The sequence below is a fragment of the Eriocheir sinensis genome, chromosome 32 (genome assembly GCF_024679095.1).
Source record: "Eriocheir sinensis breed Jianghai 21 chromosome 32, ASM2467909v1, whole genome shotgun sequence".
Taxonomy (NCBI): Eukaryota; Metazoa; Arthropoda; class Malacostraca; order Decapoda; family Varunidae; genus Eriocheir; species Eriocheir sinensis.
In genome coordinates, this window is record NC_066540.1 from 6,005,242 (window position 1) to 6,027,741 (window position 22,500).

Here is a 22,500-nt window from a genome sequence, read left to right on the forward strand (position 1 = left end):
TCTCTCTCTCTCTCTCGGTTTCATACATAGTTTATTTATTTTTTTAAGTTTGTTTCATTGCTATTTTATTTTATTTTTTTCGTCTTCATTTTCATTGTTTATTTATTTTCAGTGTCCGGTTACAGTTAATTTTCCATATATATTTTTTTTCAGTTTTCATTTTTCATTTCTAGTTTACGTTTCTTTCTCAGTCATATTCTGTTTCAATTCTGTTTCATTGCTAGTCGACTTCTATCTTTATTTTTCGATTTGAATTTTCAGTATTTTTGTTAGTTTCAGTTTTCAGTTTTCACCCTCATTGATATTTTCAGCTGCAGCTTTTCAGTTTATTCTCAGTTTCAATTTTCATTCTCATAGTTTATCATCAGTTTCGGCTTGTTTTCAGTTTCAATTTCCAGTTTCATCGTTACGATATTTTTAGTTTCAGTTTTGTTTCGTATCACCTTTACCTTCCTTCCCAATATTCAGAGTGGTGGCAGGGTGCGCTATAAAGAGTTACGATCACAGGAAGGAAGGAAGAAGGGAAGGAAGGGAAGAAGGGAAAGAAGAAAGGGAGGAAGAAGTGCAGGTGATCGTAAATGGCCCTTCCTTCCTGGCGGGTCTTGGGTCTGTATTATGTAACCCTTCAAAACCTTTTAGTATGTCAATTTCCAAAGGCTATTGCAAAAGTTATCGGGGTGTCCATGGGTGGTTTCATGACCCTGGCGGTAGGTTTGTAAGGCTATGGAGGGGAAAAAACACTCATGACATCCCGACCCAGCTCCTCTAAACATATCGAAACCTTTTAGTACATCAATTTTCCAAAGGCTTTCCCAGAAGTTATCGGGGTGTCCATGGGTGGTTTCATGACCCTGGCGGTAGGTTTGTAAGGCTGTGGAGGGGAAAAAACACTCATGACATCCCGACCCAGCTCCTCTAAACACATCGAAACCTTTTAGTACATCAATTTCCAAAGGCTCTTGCAGAAGTTATCGGGGTGTCCATGGGTGGTTTCATGACCCTGGCGGTAGGTTTGTAAGGCTGTGGACGGGAAAAAACACTCATGACATCCCGACCCAGCTCCTCTAAACACTTCGAAACCTTTTAGTGCATCAATTTCCAAAGGCTCTTGCAGAAGTTATCGGGGTGTCCATGGGTGGTATCATGACCCTGGAGGTAGTTTTGCAAGTTTATTTTTAGTTTGTTTCTTTTTTTTAGTTTTTAGTTTCATTGTTTTTATTTTTCTTTCCAGTTTGTTTTGACTTTTTTAGTTTCATGGTCTAGTTTATTTCTAGTTTTAGTTTTTTTTATATTCAGTTTCATTGTAAGTAGATATTCCTTTACGTTTTTTTTAGTTTCGTGGTCAAGTTTAGTTTCAGTTTGTGTTTTATTTCCAGTTTCATTGTTAGATTTTCCTTTCCAGTTTGCTTTGATTATTCAGTTTCATGGCCAAGTTTATTTTTAGTTTCAGTTTGTGGACGAGAAAAACACTTATGACAACCCGATGTAGCTCTTTTTTGGCCTTAACCGTATTATTAAACCCTTCAACACCTTTTAGTACATCTGTTTACAAAGGCTCTCGCAGAAATTGTCGGGGTTTCATGAGCCTGATGGTAGTTTGCGCAAGGCTGTGGACGAGAAAAACACTTATGGCAACCCGATGTAGCTCCTTTTGTCTTGACCGTATTATTAAACCCTTCAACATCTTTAAGTACATCTGCTTCCAAAGGCTCTCGCAGAAATTGTCGGGGTGCCAATGGGTGGTTTCATGAGCCTGATGGTAGTTTTGGAAGGCTGTGGACGAGAAAAACACTTATGGCAACCCGATGTAGCTCCTTTTGCCTTAACCGTATTATTAAACCCATCAACATCTTTAAATACATCTGCTTCCAAAGACTCTCGCAGAAATTGTTGCGATGTCCATGGGTGGTTTCATGAGCCTGATGGTAGTTTGCGCAAGGCTGTGGACGAGAAAAACACTTATGGCAACCCGATGTAGCTCCTTTTGCCTTGACCGTATTATTAATCCCTTCAAAACCTTTTAGTACATCTGCTTCCAAAGACTCTCGCAGAAATTGTCGGGGTGTCCATGGGTGGTTTCATGAGCCTGGTGGTAGTTTGCGCAAGGCTGTGGACGAGAAAAACACTTATGGCAATCCGATGTAGCTCCTTTTTGGCCTTAACCGTATTATTAAACCCTTCAAATCCTTTTAGTACATCTGCTTCCAAAGACTCTCGCAGAAATTGTCGGGGTGTCCATGGGTGGTTTAATGAGCCTGATGGTAGTTTGCGCAAGGCTGTGGACGAGAAAAACACTTATGCAACCCGACGTAGTTTCTTTTTGGCCTTAACCGTATTATTAAACCCATCAACATCTTTAAGTACATCTGCTTCCAAAGACTCTCGCAGAAATTGTCGGGGTGTCCATGGGTGGTTTCATGAGCCTGGTGGTAGTCTTGCAAGGCTGTGGACGAGAAAAACACTTATGGCAACCCGATGTAGCTCCTTTTGCCTTGACCGTATTATTAAACCCATCAACATCTTTAAGTACATCTGCTTCCAAAGACTCTCGCAGAAATTGTCGGGGTGTCCATGGGTGGTTTCAAGAGCCTGGTGGTAGTCTTGCAAGGCTGTGGACGAGAAAAACACTCATTGTAACCCGACGTAGCTCTTCTCTGGCCTTACTAAACCGTCTCAACTTGGGCCCCAAACGTTTGATGATACGAGTGTTATTAACTTTACGACGTCTTCACTTCACGACGTTTTCACTGTACGACGTTACGATGTTACGATGTTTTCACTCTTTCTGCGTAACTATACAATGACATCAATGAGCACGGATTTTTTTTTTTTACAGCAAAGGAAACAGTTCAAGGGTGTAAACAAAAATAAAACAATAATGAAAAAAAAAGCCCGCTACTTACTACATGAATAAACAAATAAATTTAACATAAATAAAATAAATAAATACATACATAAATAGAGAACGATTTCGACTCTAGACAGCCTCGGGGTAAATTCCATCCGAAGATTGAGTGACTGATAGATAGATAGATAGATAGATACAGATGGATAGATAGGTAGGATGATAGACAGATTCATGATAGATTAATTTATACGTAGGAAAGTTAATTGTATGTATAGATTTTAAAGAAACAGATTATGAATACAAATTACTGAAGAGAAGAGAGTAATGTAAATGAATAAAGAGAGAGAGAGAGAGAGAGAGAGAGAGAGAGAGAAGAGAGAGAGAGAGAGAGAGAGAGAGAGATTTATGAGAGAGAGAAAGTTAATTGTATGGCAGAGAGAGAGAGAGAGAGAGAGAGAGAGAGAGAGAGAGAGAGAGAGAGAGAGAGAGAGAGAGAGGCAGCACACGACAGTGCACCTTTGGGTATGTAAATAGTATACATGTGCCTATGTTTAAATAAAAAAGAGAGAGAGAGAGAGAGAGAGAGAGAGAGAGAGAGAGAGATTCACTATTCTCTTTCTTTCTTACAATGTTTACTTTTCCCTCATAATTCTCTCTCACTATCTCTCCCTCCATCCCTCTCTGTGTATTTCTTCCTTATCCTCTCTCTCTCTCTCTCTCTCTCTCTCTCTCACGTTTGCTTACTCCTTTTTCTTCTTCCTCTTCTTGTTTCTGGTTTTCCTTCTTTCTTCTCTTTTTTCTTTTTCTTTCTTATTTAAACATTTCTTTCTCTATTATTATTCTCTCTCTCTCTCTCTCTCTCTCTCTCTCTCTCTCTCTCTCTCTCTCTCTCCACACACACACACACACACACACACACACACACACACACACACACACACGTATTCCCACCTTCTTGTCCTCCTCCTCCTCCTCCTCCTCTTCCTCCTTTCCTTTGTTGGCGGTCGTAAATATTCGCGATGGCCGATACGACGCTCACGTTTTCCCGCGCTAATTTGTTCCCGCCAAAATATTACCCATGACGCAATGTATGGATGGGCCTGATGATGATGATGATGACGATGGTGATGGTGGTGAGGGAAGGGGGAGTGAGAGAGGAGGTTTGGGGTTGGGGTGGAGCTGGTGGTGGTAGTGTGGTGGTGTTGGTAATAGTAGTAGTAGTAGTAGTAGTAGTAGTAGTAGTAGCAGTAATAGTAGTAGTAGTAGTAGGAAGAAGAAGAAGAAGCAGAAGAAAAAGTAAAAGAAGAAGAAGAAGAAAAAGAAGAAGAAGAAAAGAAGACAAAGGGAAAAACGTGCAGAAATAACAACAAAAACAGCAAAATTGAGATAGATAGATAGATAGAGAGAGAGAGAGAGAGAGAGAGAGAGAGAGAGAGAGAGAGAGTTATGAGCCTGTAAACTTCATGAATTCCACACAAAACACACAACATAAAATAAATCCCAAGATCGTGTTACAAAAAAATATATTAAGAAAAAGAAAGAAAGAAAAAAAGAAAGATAAAGAAATACAGATCGAGAGGAAGAAGAATATGAATAAAACAAGAGATGACAGAATATTGGAACACACGCACACACACACACACACACACACACACACACACACACACACACACACACACACACACACACACACACACACACACACACACACACACACACACAGAAAATAATATATAAAGATTAGAAGAATAAATAAAAAGAAAAAAGAAAGAGAAAAGAAGAAAAAGGGAAAGAAAATGAAAGGAGAAAGAGAGAATAACACAAACAAACATAAACAAACAAACAAATAAATAAACATAAATAAATATTCTAATACCTTTTTCAATTTTTTGGGGGGGTGATTGACTAAACTAACATTTCGGACCAGACATTAATTTGGTGGCAGGTTGAAAAAAAAGGTTGATTAAAGGTACGAGGGGAAGGTGACCTGACGCTACCTGGGCACACCTGGGGAAGTTCAACAATCAGTCTGCCTTTGTCGCTGCTCTCAGACGCTTCCTACTCCTGCTTCAACTATTTATCAACTGATTCCAAAGGTCGAAAAGAAGACCAATCGGGTTCTAATGAGTGTTTCTTTAGGTTCACGGTATAGGAGAAGGGTACGACTATCACAAGGGTCATATAACTACCCCTGAAAATGCCCACCACAACTACGAAAACCTTGACAAATGTGTGCTTTTTCTTAGGTTCATGGTACAAGAGAAGGGTACGACTATCACAGGGGTCATAAAACTACCCCAGGAAATGCCCACCACCACCAGACCTACAAAAACCTTGTCAAATGTGAGTGTTTTTGTTAGGTTCATGGTACAGAGGAAGGGTCAAACTACCACCACCAGGGTCATAAAACTACTCCTGGAAATGCCCACCACCACAACTCCTACGAAAGCCATGTCAAATGTGAGTGTTTTTGTTAGGTTCATGGTACAGAGGAAGGGTCAAACTACCACCACCAGGGTCATAAAACTACCCCTGAAAATGCCCACAACAACTCTTGCGAAAACCTTGTCAAATGTGAGTGCTTTTGTTAGGTTCATGGTACAGAGGAAGGGTCAAACTACCACCACCAGGGTCATAAAACTACCCCTGGAAATGACCACAACAACTCATACGAAAGCCTTGTCAAATGTGAGTGTTTGGACGTCGAAATGTTTCAGAATAAGATCATACCAGGGTTGTCAACATTTATTATCATTTCTATGCATGACCTGACCTGCCCAAGTCCACCTTTTAACTGTTAATCGGTATACAGACAAACTAATCTAAGGGGAGAAATAATGCAGACACAGGTAATAAACACAGTGTTGGGAAAAAAATATTGATATCTTGAGTGTTGTTTTTATATGAATTCGATTGTTTTCTTTTTCTGTCAACTGAGATTTTATTTTATGTTATCACAATACACACACACACACACACACACACACACACACACACACACACACACACACACACACACACACACACACACACACACACGCACACACACAAAAAAAGAAGGATATGAGGAAAGAAAAGTGGGAAAGAGGAAATATTGACGATAACCACACACAGACAAACACAACACGTCACAATATATATTATAAAGAAAGAGAAAAAAGTATGAAAAAAACTTATAATACTTCATGTTTTTTTTGTGTGTGATTCGCTGACCACATTATCCATCTTCTTCATAGGTATTTTACGAAATCTACAAAGAATAACCTGTATGGGAAGGGAAACTTAAGTGAAATCTTGTTCTTCTTAAATAACAAAACTGGAAATTATGATGATGATGATGATGATGATGATTATGGTGGTGGTGGTGAGGGGGGAGGGCCTGTGAGGTTGTGGTGGAGTGGGGCGGCAGTGTTAGTAATTTTTTTTTACAGCAAAGGAGACAGTCCAAGGGCATATAAAAAAAGAAAACAATAATAAAAAAAAAGCCCGCTACTCACTGCTCCTAAAAAGGGTACAGAGGAGTGGTAGAGAGGAGGAGAAAAGGAGGAGAAAAAGGAGGAGAAAAGTAAAACCATGATTTGATTGAAACTAGTGATGGCAGTGACCGGCGGAGATGCCAAGGAAGTGGTTCTCAAACTCTTCACTGCAGCTCCCCCGCTAGAGATGGTTCATTCCCTCCGCGCCGAGGAAGTGTCGAACTACCACCACCAGGGCCAGAAAACTACCCCTGGAAATGCCCACAACAACTCCTACGAAAGCCTTGTCAAATGTGAAAGCTTTTACTTGGGTTCATGACACAGAAGAAGGGTCAAACTACAACCATCAGGGAAAGAAAACTACCCCTGAAAATGCCCACAACTCCTACGAAAGCCTTGTCAAATGTTTTTTTTCTTAGGTTCATGACACAGAAGAATGGTCAAACTACCACAACCAGGGCCAGAAAACTACCCCTGGAAATGACCACAACAACTCCTACGAAAGCCTTGTCAAATGTGTGTTTTTTCTTAGGTTCATTACATAGAAGAAGGGTCAAACTATCATCACCAGGATCATAAAACTACCCTTGAAAATGCCCACCACAACAACTCCTACGAAAACCTTGTCAAATGTGTTTTTTTTCTTAGGTTCATGACACAGAAGAATGGTCAAACTACAACCATCAGGGAAAGAAAACTACCCCTGAAAATGCCCACAACTCCTACGAAAGCCTTGTCAAATGTTTTTTTTTTCTTAGGTTCATGACACAGAAGAATGGTCAAACTACCACAACCAGGGCCAGAAAACTACCCCTGGAAATGACCACAACAACTCCTACGAAAGCCTTGTCAAATGTGTGTTTTTTCTTAGGTTCATTACATAGAAGAAGGGTCAAACTATCATCACCAGGATCATAAAACTACCCTTGAAAATGCCCACCACAACAACTCCTACGAAAACCTTGTCAAATGTGAGTGTTTTTTCTTAGGTTCATGACACAGAAGAATGGTCAAACTACCACCACCAGGGTCAGAAAACTACCCCTGGAAATGCCCACAACAACTCCTACGAAAGCCTTGTCAAATGTGTGCTTTTTCTTAGGTTCATGATACAGAGGAAGGGTCAAACTGCCATCACCAGGGTCATAAAACTACCCCTACAAATGACCACAACAACTTGTCACATGTGTTTTTTCTTAGGTTCATGACACAGGAGAAGGGTCAAACTGCCACCACCAGGGTCATAAAACTACCCCTGGACCACAACTCCTACGAAAACCTTGTCAAATGTGAGTGTTTTTTGTTAAGTTCATGGTACAGAAGAAGGGTCAAACTACCACCACCAGGGTCATAAAACTACCCCTGGAAATGACCACAGCAACTCCTGCGAAAGCCTTGTCAAATGTGTGTTTTTTGTTAGGTTCATGGTACAGAAGAAGGGTCAAACTACCACCACCAGGGTCATAAAACTACCCCTGGAAATGACCACAACAACTCCTACGAAAGCCTTGTCAAATGAGTATGCTTTTTCTTGGGTTCATGACACATCCATTACATTTCCTTTTAAACCATTACATATATAGATAAAATTCGCTCCCGAGGTTATTAACAAAGATAATCCTCACTAGACTAAAGTAAAGTTAATATGGGCGATAGATTTACATAATATCATAACCTTCCTAATATCTCTCCACCCGAAATTGACCTCTCTTTTGGCCCTTTACTTGTATCTTTGTTTAGGAACAGCGTTTAGTGGGCCTTTTCTTTCTCTATACTTTTCTTATGCCCTTGAGCTGCTTTCTTTCCTGTAAAAAAAGGAAGAAAAAAATCCACGCTCATATTAAGATGACACCACATACTCCAACACCGAAACTCCAACTTCTCCCTCATCACTCGCCCCCCAATAAATTACTATTGCCCCCCCCCCCCCCAAGTTTAAGAACCACTGCTTTGGGGGGTTCCTATAGTCTTTGAATGCACAAAGCCACACGTTGAAACAGCCCCTCAGCCCTCAACCCTCAAGCCCCCTCAGTGATGCAATAGCCTTAGTACAGCTTAGGAACGTCCATTGCATTGCCTTTTAAACCATTAGCGAAACATTGTCACTGTGCGAGGGGTGAGAGGGACGCCACAACAACCCTTACGAAAGCCTTGTCAAATGTAAGTGCTTTTTTTGGGGTTCATGGTACAAAAGGGTCAAACTACCACTACCAAAACTACCCCTGGAAATGCTCACCACCACTCCCACGAAAACCTTGTCAAATGTGAATGTTTTTGTTAGGTTCATGGTACAGATGATGGACTTCTCCGGTGGCGTGACGTGAATGTTGGAAGAAAACGTCGATGAATAATAATGACAGAGGAACAGAACACAAGCACTTTCATTTGATAATTAAAGCATGATGGACACCACCCTTATGAATGATATCGCCGGTCTACATAGTGAAGCGGTATATTCAAATCAATAAATAAAGAGAGAAAGAAAGAAAGAAAGAAAGAAAGAATATATATACATACACTTCAAATGAAAATAAATAGATGGACTACGATTCTAACTCATGGAACTACAATGGAATAAGAAGTGTATGAGTTCAGCGGAGTCCGTCGTCTGTGCAGTTTTTTTTTTTTTTTTTTTTTTTTACAGAAAAGGAGACAGTTCAAGGGCGTGAAAAAAAATAACGAAAAAAAAGCCCGCTACTTACTGCTCCTGAATAGAGTACAGAGGAGGGGCCAAAAAGAGAGGTCAATTTCGGGAGGAGAGGTGTCCTGATACCCTCCTCTTGAAAGATATACAGATTTAGGATGATTGTTCCAGAGAGAGTGACAAAGACAGAGATTTTTAAGTCATTGTCAAGTGTCGGAAGCTCCCTCACACCCCGGCCATGAACTTGACTTACCATGTGCTGCGAGGTGAGTCAGATAACGAAGCCGTGATGTATTATTATGAAGTGGTGACCTGCTGATGGTGATGGTGCTGGTGATGATGGTGGTGATGATGGTGATGATGATGGTGATGGTGCTGGTGATGATGATGGTGATGATGGTGGTATGGTAATGGTGATGATGGTGATGTTGATGGTGGTGATGATGATGGTGATGGTGATGGTGGTGATGGTGATGTTGATGTAGGATGATGACACAGGAGATGGGTCAAATGTACACAACCAGGGCCAGAAAACTACCCCTGGAAATGACCACAACAACTCCTACGAAAGCCTTGTCAAATGTGTTTTTTTTCTTAGGTTCATTACATAGAAGAAGGGTCAAACTATCATCACCAGGATCATAAAACTACCCTTGAAAATGCCCACCACAACAACTCCTACGAAAACCTTGTCAAATGTGTTTTTTTTCCTTAGGTTCATGACACAGGAGATGGGTCAAACTACCACAACCAGGGTCATAAAACTACCCCTGGAAATGACCACAACAACTCCTACGAAAGCCTTGTCAAATATGTGCTTTTTCTTAGGTTCATGGTGCAGAAGAGGGGTCAAACTACCACCACCAGGTCATAAAACTACCCCTACAAATGACCACAACAACTCCTACGAAAGCCTTGTCAGATGTGAGTGTTTTTTGTTAGGTTCATGGTACAGAAGAAGGGTCAAACTATCACCACCAGGGTCATAAAACTACCCCTGGAAATGACCACAACAACTCCTACGAAAGCCTTGTCAAATGTGTGTTTTTTCTTAGGTTCATGACATTGAAGAATGGTCAAACTACCACAACCAGGGCCAGAAAACTACCCCTGGAAATGACCACAACAACTCCTACGAAAGCCTTGTCAAATGTGTTTTTTCTTAGGTTCATTACATAGAAGAAGGGTCAAACTATCATCACCAGGATCATAAAACTACCTTTGAAAATGCCCACCACAACAACTCCTACGAAAGCCTTGTCAAATGTGAAAGCTTTTTCTTGGGTTCATGACACAGGAGATGGGTCAAACTACCACAACCAGGGTCATAAAACTACCCCTGGAAATGACCACAACAACTCCAACGAAAGCCTTGTCAAATGTGTGCTTTTTCTTAGGTTCATGGTGCAGAAGAGGGGTCAAACTGCCATCACCAGGGTCATAAAACTACCTCAGGAAATGCTCACAACAACTCCTACGAAAGCCTTGTCAAATGTGAATGCTTTTTCTTAGGATCATGATACAGAGGAAGGGTCAAACTGCCATCACCAGGGTCATAAAACTACCCCTACAAATGACCACAACAACTCCTTGTCAAATGTGTTTTTTCTTAGGTTCATGACACAGGAGAAGGGTCAAACTACCACCACCAGGGTCATAAAACTACCTCAGGACCACAACTCCTACGAAAGCCTTGTCAAATGTGAGTGTTTTTTGTTAGGTTCATGGTACAGAAGAAGGGTCAAACTACCACCACCAGGGTCATAAAACTACCCCTGGAAATGACCACAGTAACTCCTGCGAAAGCCTTATCAAATGTGTGTTTTTTGTTAGGTTCATGGTTCAGAAGAAGGGTCAACTACCACCACAGGGTCATAAACTATGAAATGACCACAACAACTCCTACGAAAGCCTTGTCAAATGAGTGTGCTTTTTCTTGGGTTCGTGACACATCCATTACATTTCCTTTTAAACCATTACATATATAGATAAAATTCGCTCCCGAGGTTATTAACAAAGATAATCCTAACTAGACTAAAGTAAAGTTAATATGGGCGATAGATTTACATAATATCATAACCTTCCTAATATCTCTCCACACGAAGAAGAAGAAGAAGAAGAAGAAGAAGAAGAAGAAAAAGAAGAAGAAAAAAAGAAGAAGAAGAAAAGAAGAAATAGTACTGGTTTTATTTTTTCATATATTTATTTATTTATTTTTTGGTCAATAATAAATCTCACACCGGGTCAGTCAGTCCTCGTTCAGTTCGCGGGTCCAGACTTACTGCGGGGTTCGATCTCGGGTTCTCGGGTCCTGTACGAATTCGTTTTCTTTCTTTTCCCAGGAAATTTACAGAAAGAAACTCAACAATTTTATAAGATTTTTCTGAGCAATAAAAATTTCCATCAGTAATCCAAGCTGTGTGTGTGTGTGTGTGTGTGTGTGCGTGTGTGTGTGTAGTATGCAATCCTGTCAATATATACATCTGGCTAGACATTTGTGTATGTATATATATGTCTGTCTTCCTGTGTATGTATATGTCTGTCTGTCTTTCTGTCCATATATCTCACTCTTCTACTCAAGTGATAATTTTCAATAGATATTAATGTCAATCTACAGACATAAAAAGTTTTAAATCATTTCCATATTCTTCTTTGTTTTCTTCTTTATTAACTTTCAATGGATTTTGTTTTTTCTTATTTTCCTTTCCGTCTTGTTCTCTAACTTTCAACAAACACTGAACTCTTCCTCTTTGAACTTTTTTTATTTTCTTCTTTTCTAACCATTAATAATTTCTAGAGTTTTTTGTTTCAACTTTTCTTTTTTTTTCTTTTCCCAACTTTTGACTAATTCTTAACTTTTCTTCATTTAACTTTTTTTTTGTAATCCTCAATATATTCTAGACTTTTCTTTTTTTGTTGTTCTGTTTTTACTTATAACAAATTCTTAACTTTGAAACTGATAGAAATCTCAAGTTTTTTCTTTCAAATTTTCTTTTTTTTCTGACTTTTAACTTATTCTTTACTTTTCCTCATTCAACTTTTTTTTCTTCTTTTTTCTAACCCTCAATAAATGCTAAACTTTTCTTCCCTTAACATTTCTTCTTTTTTTGTTCTGTTTTTACTCTTAATATATTCTTAACTCTGAAACTAATAAAAATCTCGAGTTTTTTTCTTTCAGTTTTTCTGTTTTTTCCAACTTTTAACTAATTCTTTACTTTTCTCATTTCTCATCTTTTTTTTCTTTTTTCTAACCCTCAATAAATGATAGACTTTTCTTCCCTTAACTTTTCTTTCTTTTTGTTCTGTTTTTACTTTTCACAAGTTCTTAACTCTGAAACTAATACAAATCTCGAGTTTTTTCTTTCAACGTTTCTTTTTTCAACTTTCAACTAATTTCTAACTTTTCCTCATTCAACTTTTTTTTCAAACCCTCAATAAATGCTAAACTTTTCTTCCCTTAGCTTTTCTTCTTTTTTTGTTCTGTTTTTACTTTTCACAAATTTGTAACCAATACAAATACAAATCTCGGGTCATTAGAAGATTATCAATTAGTTCCGAACTCTAAACTAATGATCATAAATAATAGTGTAGGTATATTTTATCACCTTTATTTATCAAGTTTCTCCTTTTTCTCCTATTCCGTTTTTTTCATGTTTTCGATTTTCTACTTACAGTGTTTTTGTTTCGTATTTCTGCTTCTCTTTTCTATTTCATCGTTTTCTTATTTGTTTTTCTTTTTTTCTGTCTCATTTTACCTTTTAAAGATTATTGTTTTCCCGGTTTTCCATTTTTTTTCGTTGTTTTTTTTATTTTTTTGTTTTTTTTCCATTCCTGTTTTTGCTTTCTTCCGTTTTTCCCAGCCGATTCCTTCCTCACATTACATTCGCTTCTTCTTGTTTTATCATTTTTTTAATTACCCTGTTATCAGTTTTTCCATTTTCCAGTTTTTCCTTGTTTTTTAAGTTTATTCTTTTCTCCCATTTTAACTTTTATCGTTTATTATTTGTTCCCGTATTCTATTTCTATGGTTTATATTCTCTTATTTCTGTTATCTATTTCTTTGTCTTCATATTTCTACATCTCTTTTCTATCTTAATTTACTCTTCCTTTCAGTTATCTCGTTATTATGTATTTTTTGCTACACTTCCGGTCTATTCCTTATTTAGCAATTCATTAAAATATTTACAAAACATTTCAAATTTAATAATCTACATATTTAACTATATATTTTACTTCATCAAAAAATGCATCATAGCCCTGATAATAAACATAGAAAGAGAACAATGACAATAATGTAGAATTAACATATATAAAAAAAGGACCGTAGTGATGATGGTGGTGCTGCTGTTAATAATAAAATAATAATAATAATAATAATAATAATAATAATAATAATAATAATAATAATAAGAAGAAGAAGAAGAAGAAGAAGAAGAAGAAGAAAAAGAAGAAGAAGAAAAAGAAGCAAGAAGAAGAAGAAAAAGAAGAAGAAGAAGAAGAAGAAGAAAAGAAGAAGAAGAAGAAGAAGAAGAAGAAGAAGAAGAAGAAGCAAGAATAATAATAATAATAATAATAATAATAATAATAATAATAATAATAATAATAATAATAATAATAATAATAATAAGTAGAAAAAGAAGAAAAACAAGAAAAAGAACAGGTAGAAGAACAAGTAGAAGAACAAGTAGAAGAACAAGTAGAAAAAGAAATAGAAAAAGAAGATAAAAAAGATGAACAAGAAGAAAAAAGAAAAAAAGACCAGAGTAGAATAAAATGACAAGGAAAAAAAGAGGAAGAAAACAACAACAACAATAATAATAACAATAAATGAATGCACTGAACAGAAACCTGACTACATAAACAAATTAAAAATAAACAAGAAATAAATGAATAAATATATTAATAAAGCGACCAGCAACCACACACACACACACACACACACACCATTCACACTTCCTCCTCTCCCCTCTCTCCCCTCTCTCCTCCTCCTCCTCCTCCTCCTCCTCCCATTCAACACAACCTCTCTCCCCCTCTTAAAACATTCATCTTTAGAGCAAATGTGAGATAGCTCTATTTTCCCCCTTTCAGAGAGAGAGAGAGAGAGAGAGAGAGAGAGAGAGAGAGAGAGAGAGAGAGAGAGAGAGAGAGAGAGAGAGAGAGAGAGAGAGAGAGAGAGAGAGAGAGAGAGAGAGAGAGAGAGAGAGAGAGAGAGAGAGAGAGAGAGAGAGAGAGAGAGAGAGAGAGAGAGAGAGAGAGAGAGAGAGAGAGAGAGAGAGAGAGAGAGAGTCCAGAGAGTGGTCTGTCCTTAAGAGAGAGTGATTCTAATTAACAGAAGGCTTAAAAATCAGGACCAGACTCCCATGGTCCAATTAGGTGGTCTGTCGAGCCAAGTAATTGTTTGAGGGAGTCAATCGTGTTACACTGGACCACTGACGGTGGGAGCTTATTCCATTCTCGCACTACAACTGCAGTCTGCAGTCTGAATTTACTTGTCTACATTTGAGTTTTACGCCATTGTTCCTCGTACTCAAAGTGTCATCGATCATGAACAATGCTGATCTGTCTACATTCGTGAAACCATTAAGTATTTTAAAACATTCGATCAGCTTTCCTCGGAGGCAACGTTTCTCATGAGAGAACATGTAAAGGGTGGAAAGCCTTTCTTCGTAATTTGTTGCGCAAGGAAGGGATCATTTTTGTTGCCCGACGCTGAACACCTAATTTAGCAATGCCCTTTGCATGGTGAGGAGACCAAAACTGACTAAACTTTTGAAGAGCGGAAGTATTACATCTTTATTTCTGAATAAAAAGTTTCTTTTAATGAAACCCAACATTTTGTTCGCTTTATTTGCTGCATCGATGCATTGCTGTGAGAATTTGAGGTTTGACGTGATTTTGACCCCCAGGTCCCCTAACGCGTTGTTCCAACTTGAAGGACCTGGCACTTGTCTACATCAAAGGGCATCTCCCATCTATCCGACCAAGCTGAAATTTTGTGCAAATCCTCTTGGAGGCTTTGCCTGTCTTCGTCAGTGAGAACCAAGTTACTAATCTTTGTGTCGTCTGCAGATTTATTAATGCGATTATTGATTCCAACATCCACATCGTTGATGTAAATAATGAAGAGCACTGGGCCAAGAACCGAGCCCTGAAGGACGCCACTAGTGACCGGCGCCCACTCTGAGTTAAATCCGTCAATCACAACTCTTTGTTGTCTGTTGCTCAACCAAATCGCGATCCATTGGTGAACTTGACCGTCAATACCTATTTGCTTTAATTTATAAAGTAATTTATGATGTGGGACTTTATCAAACGCTTTCTGAAAATCAAGATAGACTATGAACAATGATTTGGTTACGTCATAAACTGAGAAGAGGTCGTTATAAAAGGTCAATAGGTTTGATAGGCAGGATCTCTTGTTACGGAAAAGAGAGAGAGAGAGAGAGAGAGAGAGAGAGAGAGAGAGAGAGAGAGAGAGAGAGAGAGAGAGAGAGAGAGAGAGAGAGAGAGAGAGAGAGAGAGAGAGAGAGAGAGAGAGAGAGAGAGAGAGAGAGAGAGAGAGAGAGAGAGAGAGAGAGAGAGAGAGAGAGAGAGAATACAGTTAGGGCAAGAAAAATGCTATACCACTCCTACTCCCCCTACCCCTACCCCCCCACCCCGCGTGTGCGTCCATAAGGGCGAGAATGGCGGGTTAATATAAGGGAGTTTGGTCCTTATGTCAAGCGTGTGTTAGTTTGTTTGTTTGGTTGAGCTGATCTAGGCTTGCTCAAAAACTGGTTGTCGGCTGAAAGAGAGAGAGAGAGAGAGAGAGAGAGAGAGAGAGAGAGAGAGAGAGAGAGAGAGAGAGAGAGAGAGAGAGAGAGAGAGAGAGAGAGAGAGAGAGAGAGAGAGAGAGAGAGAGAGAGAGAGAGAGAGAGAGAGAGAGAGAGAGAGAGAGAGAAATTTCAATGCTATCCTTAAGTGATCCTGTATTCATGAAGGCGACGAAGGAGGAGGAGGAGGAGGAGGAGGAGGAGGAGGAGGAGGAGGAGGACAAGAAGCGGAGGAGATGAAAGAAAATTAATAAGCTTACGACAACGACAACAACAACATCACTACCAACATCATTATCATCATCATCATCATCATCATCAGCTTGAATGTGGGGTAGTGATGAAAGTTGTGGAAGAGAAGAAAAAGAAAAAAAGGAGGAAAGAAAGGAAGGAAGAAAATATAATCACAACTATTAATATAAATCTCTCTCTCTCTCTCTCTCCATAAACTTTAAACATATTTCTGACATGTAATATTTCACGCACACACACGCACACGCACACACACACACATACACACACACACACACACACACACACACACACACACACATTCTGGCTCTATAAGCTGTCAAAAATTTAACCTCCGCCTCACTATATCCATCTGTCTGTCTGTCTGTCTGTTTGCCGGCCCGCGTGTGTGCGTGTGTCTGTTTGTCTGTCTTACCTGAGTGACACGGCGGAGGTTAAACGAGTTTGCCTCCCCTTAATTACAGTACTCTGGCAGGTATTAAGAGAAGGAAAGTGAAAGTGGAATAAGAAAGGAAGGAAGGTAGGAAGGAAGGAAGAAACTGGGAGAGGAAGAAGAGGCAAGGTAGGAAGGAAGAAAGAGGAAGGAAGGAAGAAAGGGAATGGGATGAAGAAAGGGAAGGGAAAGAAGTGGGAGAGGAAGAAGGAGAAGAAAGGAAGGAAGGAAGGAAGGAAGCATTAAGAAAAAGAAAGTGAAAGTGGAGGAAGAAAAGAAGTAAGTGGGAGAGGAAGAAGAGGGAAGGTAGGAAGGAAGAAAGGGAGTGAGAGAAGAAGCAAGGGGAAGGAAGGAAGGAAGGAAGGAAGATAGGGAATGGGAGGAGGAAAGGGGAGGGGAAGAAGTGGGAGAGGAAGAAGAGGGAAGGTAGGAAGGAAGAAAGGGAGTGAGAGAAGAAGCAAGGGGAAGGAAGGAAGAAAGAAAGGGAATGGGAGGAAGAAAGGGAAGGAGGGAAAGAAGTGGGAGAGGAAGAAGGAGAAGGAAGGAAGGAAGGAAGGAAGTATTAAGAGAAGGAAAGTGAAAGTGGAGGAAGGAGAGAGAGAGAGAGAGAGAGAGAGAGAGAGAGAGAGAGAGAGAGAGAGAGAGAGAGAGAGAGAGAGAGAGAGAGTTGAATCTGTCCCGCTCTCTCCCTGTTCTACCAAAACGCAAAACTCATCATAGTGTGGACGGCGTATTTGGTGCTGGGGAGAGTGGGTGCCGGCAGCTCAGGGATTGAAAACAGAATGGCCTTCGGAACGCCGACCGGTAGGGAGAAAAATCCTCTCGGGTCTTCCTCCGCCGTAGGATGCGTTTTGGTAGAACAGGGAGAGACCTCCGACGAAGATAGTTTATCACCTCAACCGCCGGAGGTTAGAAGGACCGAAAAGATGTTAAGTGGCGTGCTCATCGTAGAAAGTGACATTTTACGCACAATTGAAAAGATTAATGTAAGCAAAGCTCCTGGTCCAGACAAAATTACCCCAAGGGTCTTAAAAGAAATCAAACATCAAATTTGTAAACCGCTCTCCATCATATTCAATAAATCTTTAACAGCTGGAAAAGTTCCGTCGGATTGGAAACTTGCAAATGTCACACCAATTTTCAAAAAGGGGGACAAGTCTCATCCAGGAAACTATCGACCAATTAGCCTGACATCGATTGTTTGTAAGTTAATGGAGACTATCATTCGCGACAATATGGTGAAATTCTTCGAAGAAAATAATATAATAAATAATTCGCAACATGGCTTCCGTAGTAAACGTTCGTGTTTAACTAACTTACTTGATTTTTTTCATTATATTTTTGAGGTGTTCGATGAAAGCAGATCAGTAGATATCATATATCTGGATTTTCAAAAGGCATTTAATAAGGTCCCCCACCAACGATTGCTCAGCAAACTATTGGCGCACGGTATCTCGGGTAACATTCACAATTGGCTTGTGGACAGGCTCTCTGAGCGGAAACAGAGAGTAGTTCTAAACGGTGTTACATCTAACTGGCTCGATGTCAGAAGCGGCGTACCTCAAGGATCAGTGCTTGGCCCCATGCTCTTCTTAATTTATGTTAATGATATCGATGATGGGCTCACTTGCAAAGTATCAAAATTTGCTGATGACACAAAAATTGCATGTAAAGTAACTGCGACACTCGACGAAGAAGCTTTACAATCAGATCTAGATCGACTTGCACGTTGGGCCAATCAATGGCAAATGAAATTTAACGTTGACAAATGTAAAGTGTTGCACATCGGAAAAAATAACAATCGCGTTCGGTACGCAATGAATGGCCAACAACTTTCTGCAGTAAGTAAAGAAAAGGATCTTGGAATCACTATATCAAGCGATTTAAAGCCCGGTCAGCATTGTTCAGAGGTAGTTAAAACTGCAAACAAATCGGTCGGCTTCATCGGACGAGTCTTTAATAATAAATCGGAAAAAGTAATATTAAAACGGTATAATTCGTTGGTTCGACCCCTTCTAGAGTACTGTGTGCAGTTTTGGTCTCCCTACTACAGAAAAGACATTAGAAAAGTTGGAACGGGTTCAACGAAGAGTAACAAAGATGATTCCAAGGTTGAGAAATTTATCATATGAACAAAGGCTTAAAGAAGTAAATTTATTCAGCCTGTCAAAACGAAGAATGCGAGGCGATCTAATAGAAGTGTTTAAAATGTTTAAAGGATTCAGTGATATTAATGCGGAAGATTACTTTACAATTGATCGATCAAATAGAACAAGAAGAAATCACAATTTCAAGATAAGTGGTAAAAGATTCTCGTCGCACGAAGCTAAACACTTCTTCTTCAATCGAGTTGTTAATGTTTGGAACTCTCTACCCTGTGATGTCGTTGATAGTACAACAGTTACGGCCTTCAAGAATAGATTAGACAAGTATTTTGAATCCAACCAGCAACTAAGATATTACTCATTATCGTAATAACGTTAAGTTCTTTCGAATACTGGTGTCCTTGTCCGTTTTTATCGCCCGGTTATTGGTAGCAGTAATGGTAGTTCTTTCCTCTTTCCTACATAAATTCCATGCAGTTTTTCCATGCTGCATGGTTCTTTTTCCTTTCCTGCCAGCTTTGGCTGGAGGGATGGGGGGGTGGGGAGGAGCCTTCGCCTTTGCTGTCCTTCATTTTCCACCTTTGATTAGATAGTTAGTGTAGCTTGTCACAAACAGCCTCGTAAGGACCATCAGGTCTGCTGTTGTTTGTTCTTCCCTTTGTGTTCCTTTGTGTGACTCACCTAAAGCACCTGATGTAGAGAGGATGCAGACAAAGACCACGGAAACACAGGTTGTCACTGATGAGGAAGGCAAAGAAAGTGGCGAAAAGTCTGTCACAGGGAGCGAAACTCTGACGCCAACCACTCCACACAACGGGTCCCTAACACAGACGGTGGACGCGAAAAAGGTCACGGACGAGGAGGGTAATGAAATACACGAGGAAGTTGTTATAAAGAAGGAAGCATCAGTACAGCCCCTTACTAATGCCACTGAAGAAAAGCCGAAGGACGATAAAGCCGTAACTCTTCTTGTTCCGAAGGTGGGGGCGGATGATCAAGGTAGAAACAAAACAGAAACTACATTTAGTGCCTCAGGAAAGAGCGACGGACCACAGAAGGTAGAACGAATAGAAAAAAAACAGTGGAGATTCTGCCCTGCAATAAAACGAATGAAATTGTTGTAACAGAGAAGGAAGAAAAACTACCTTCACATGAAACCATCAAGGAAACATCCGTGGAGAGTAGGAATGCTACAGAAAATAGCGATGGACCTCTGGTACTCGAACGAACGGAGAAAACAGAGGAGATTCTGCCCGGCAATAAAACGAATGAAATTGTTGTAACAGAGAAGGAAGAAAAACTACCTTCACAGGAAACCATCAAGGAAACATCTGTGGAGAGTAGGAATGCTACAGAAAATGGCGATGAACCTGTGTTAGTAGACCGAACAGAGATAACAAAGGAGATTCTGCCCGGCAATGAAACGAATGAAGTTGTAGTAATAGAGAAGGAAGAAAAACTACCTTCACGGGAAACTGCTGTGACGCCACCGAAGGTTGTTGAAAAGATTAGGAGAAGGAAAGCTTGTAGGTGTGACTCGTTGTTGACCCTTTCGGTGGTAACAGAAGAATTAATTGAAAGAATTACTCGTGTTGTATTGAAGGAAATGACAACAGAGTAGTGATAATGTGTTGCTGTTTCTCTTATCAATTTCTCTGAAAAAAATCAAAATCAAAATAAATATTGAAGAAGTTGGGAGGCCGTGAACCATTCAAATATGTCACTTATGAACACGGTGATTGTGGCCCCGGTTTAGATTCGAGAGAGTTATGTTTCTTTTAAGAGTGTACACACACAATGCCGGTTTGTCTCCGGCCCTGAGCATTACAGCATTTAGTGGCGTCCTTAGTTAACAGCTTACCACAGTTTACCTTCCAAAGGTTTCCCCAGTGAGCACTGAGGCCATGCGCAGCTATTGCGTTGACCCTCTTACCCATATAGTTACCGCAGCACCCAGATTCAAGGAGCCGTTATTTAAGGCAACATGTATAAAATTTCAGCCTGTCTCCATGCACGCTTTATTCACGCCTAGTTGGTGCCACGTCAAGTGTTAATGAGCCATTTTTTTAAGGTAAGGAATACACGATGCCAGTCTGTCTATTTCCATGTATTAATCTGGACCCAGCTAACGCGGCATCCAATTTCAAAGAGCCATTTTTTCAAAGATAATATATACGCAATTCCAGTCTGTCTCCATGTACTAACCCACACTGAGTTAATTTCTGCACCTGTATTACGTTTAGGAGAGCAAGATTTTGAAGGAAGACCTGCATACATAACGTCTGTCTGTCTCGAAGGTTGCGAGGAGACTTGATCGAAGTCTATAAATGGATGAAGGGCTTTAATAAAGGGGATGTCAATAAGATTTTGAGAGTAAAAGAGCCAGGTAGGACGCGTGGCAATGGTTTTAAGTTAGACAAATTCAGATTCAACAAAGACATAGGCAAGAATTGGTTCACCAGAAGAGTGGTGGACGAATGGAACAGGCTTGAGAGCCATGTTGTGGGTGCCAACACCATAGATACACTCAAGAAGAGGTTAGATAAAGCCATGGATGGTGAGGTAAGGTGGGGTTGAGTGTACAGGAACTGCCTTGTATAGGCCAACCGGCCTCTTGCAGACTCCTTACGTTCTTATGTTCTATCTCGTCTGCCCCCCCCCCCCCTCTGCTTTCTTCACTAGACTTCATTTTCTAGTACGTATTTCTATCATCTATTTCCTTGTTATCATTTCTCTTGTCTATTTCATTTTACCTTTTTTTTTCTTTAATTTATTCGAACTCTAGGAGCTACCTGAAGAAACCTCCTCCTCCTCCTCCTCCTCCTCCTCCGGGCATCCCAATCTTATTAATAAACTATATGAATGAAAATCGGGCAAGGTTTGAAACATGAGCTGATAAATTAGCATTCTTATCACCCTCCTCCGTGGCGCAGTGGTGAGCGTGCCGAGCTACTATTCCGCTGGCCTGGGTTCGAATCCCACCCCGAGAGGTCGACAAACAAGCCATCCCATTGTTCCTCCTCCCCTTGTGTCTGGTGGATAAATGTGTACCTGGGGAGACCCGGGGAAGGCACACTGTGGTATCCTGGGTCACACTGGTCCCAGGGTGATGGGTTCAGTCCCCCACAGGCTCAAGGGGCAGTGTGACGGAGATGAGCACCGAGGACACGCGCAGCTGGAGCCTAGGCCACAAACTTTACCTTTACCTCCAGCAATGAAACACACAGGTTGGTATTGTTAGACACCTTCGCTTCTCACATCAGCTATTTCTAAAGGTCAAAGAGGGGGTCAGTCGGGTATTAATGAGTGTCTCTTCAGGTTCATGTTACAGAAGAAGGGTCACACTACCACCAGGGTCATACAACTACTCTTGGAAATGCCCACAACTCCTACGAAAGCCTTGTCAAATATGTGTTTCTTAGGTTCACGGTACAGAGGAAGGGTCAAACTACCACCAGGGTCATACAACTACTCCTGGAAATGCCCACAACTCCTACGAAAGCCTTGTCAAATATGTGGTCTTGGGCACCGAAATGTCTTATAATACGACCCACAGTCCCCTGCCCGGCCCAGCGCTCCCCGCAGCGATGCATCAACTAGCCCGGGCGGCCGCCACACCTGCTCCACACCGCGGGCTGCTAACAATCAGGCCGCCTTTTTTTACAGTACAGGAAGCGGCTCAGAGGCGATAAATAAAGAAAAAAACAAAAAAGCCCGCTAGGCGCTGCTCCTGCACAAGCAAACAGAAAGAGTGGCCAGAGGAGAGGTCAGTTTCGGACGGAGAGGAGTCTTTTTTTTTTTCTTTTTTTTACAGCAGAGGAGACAGAGCAAGGGCGTAAAGAAAAGAAAACAATAATGAAAAAAAAAAAAAAAAGCCCGCTACTTACTGCTCCCGTCTTAAAGGAGTTCAAGTCGTAGGCAGAAAGTTAC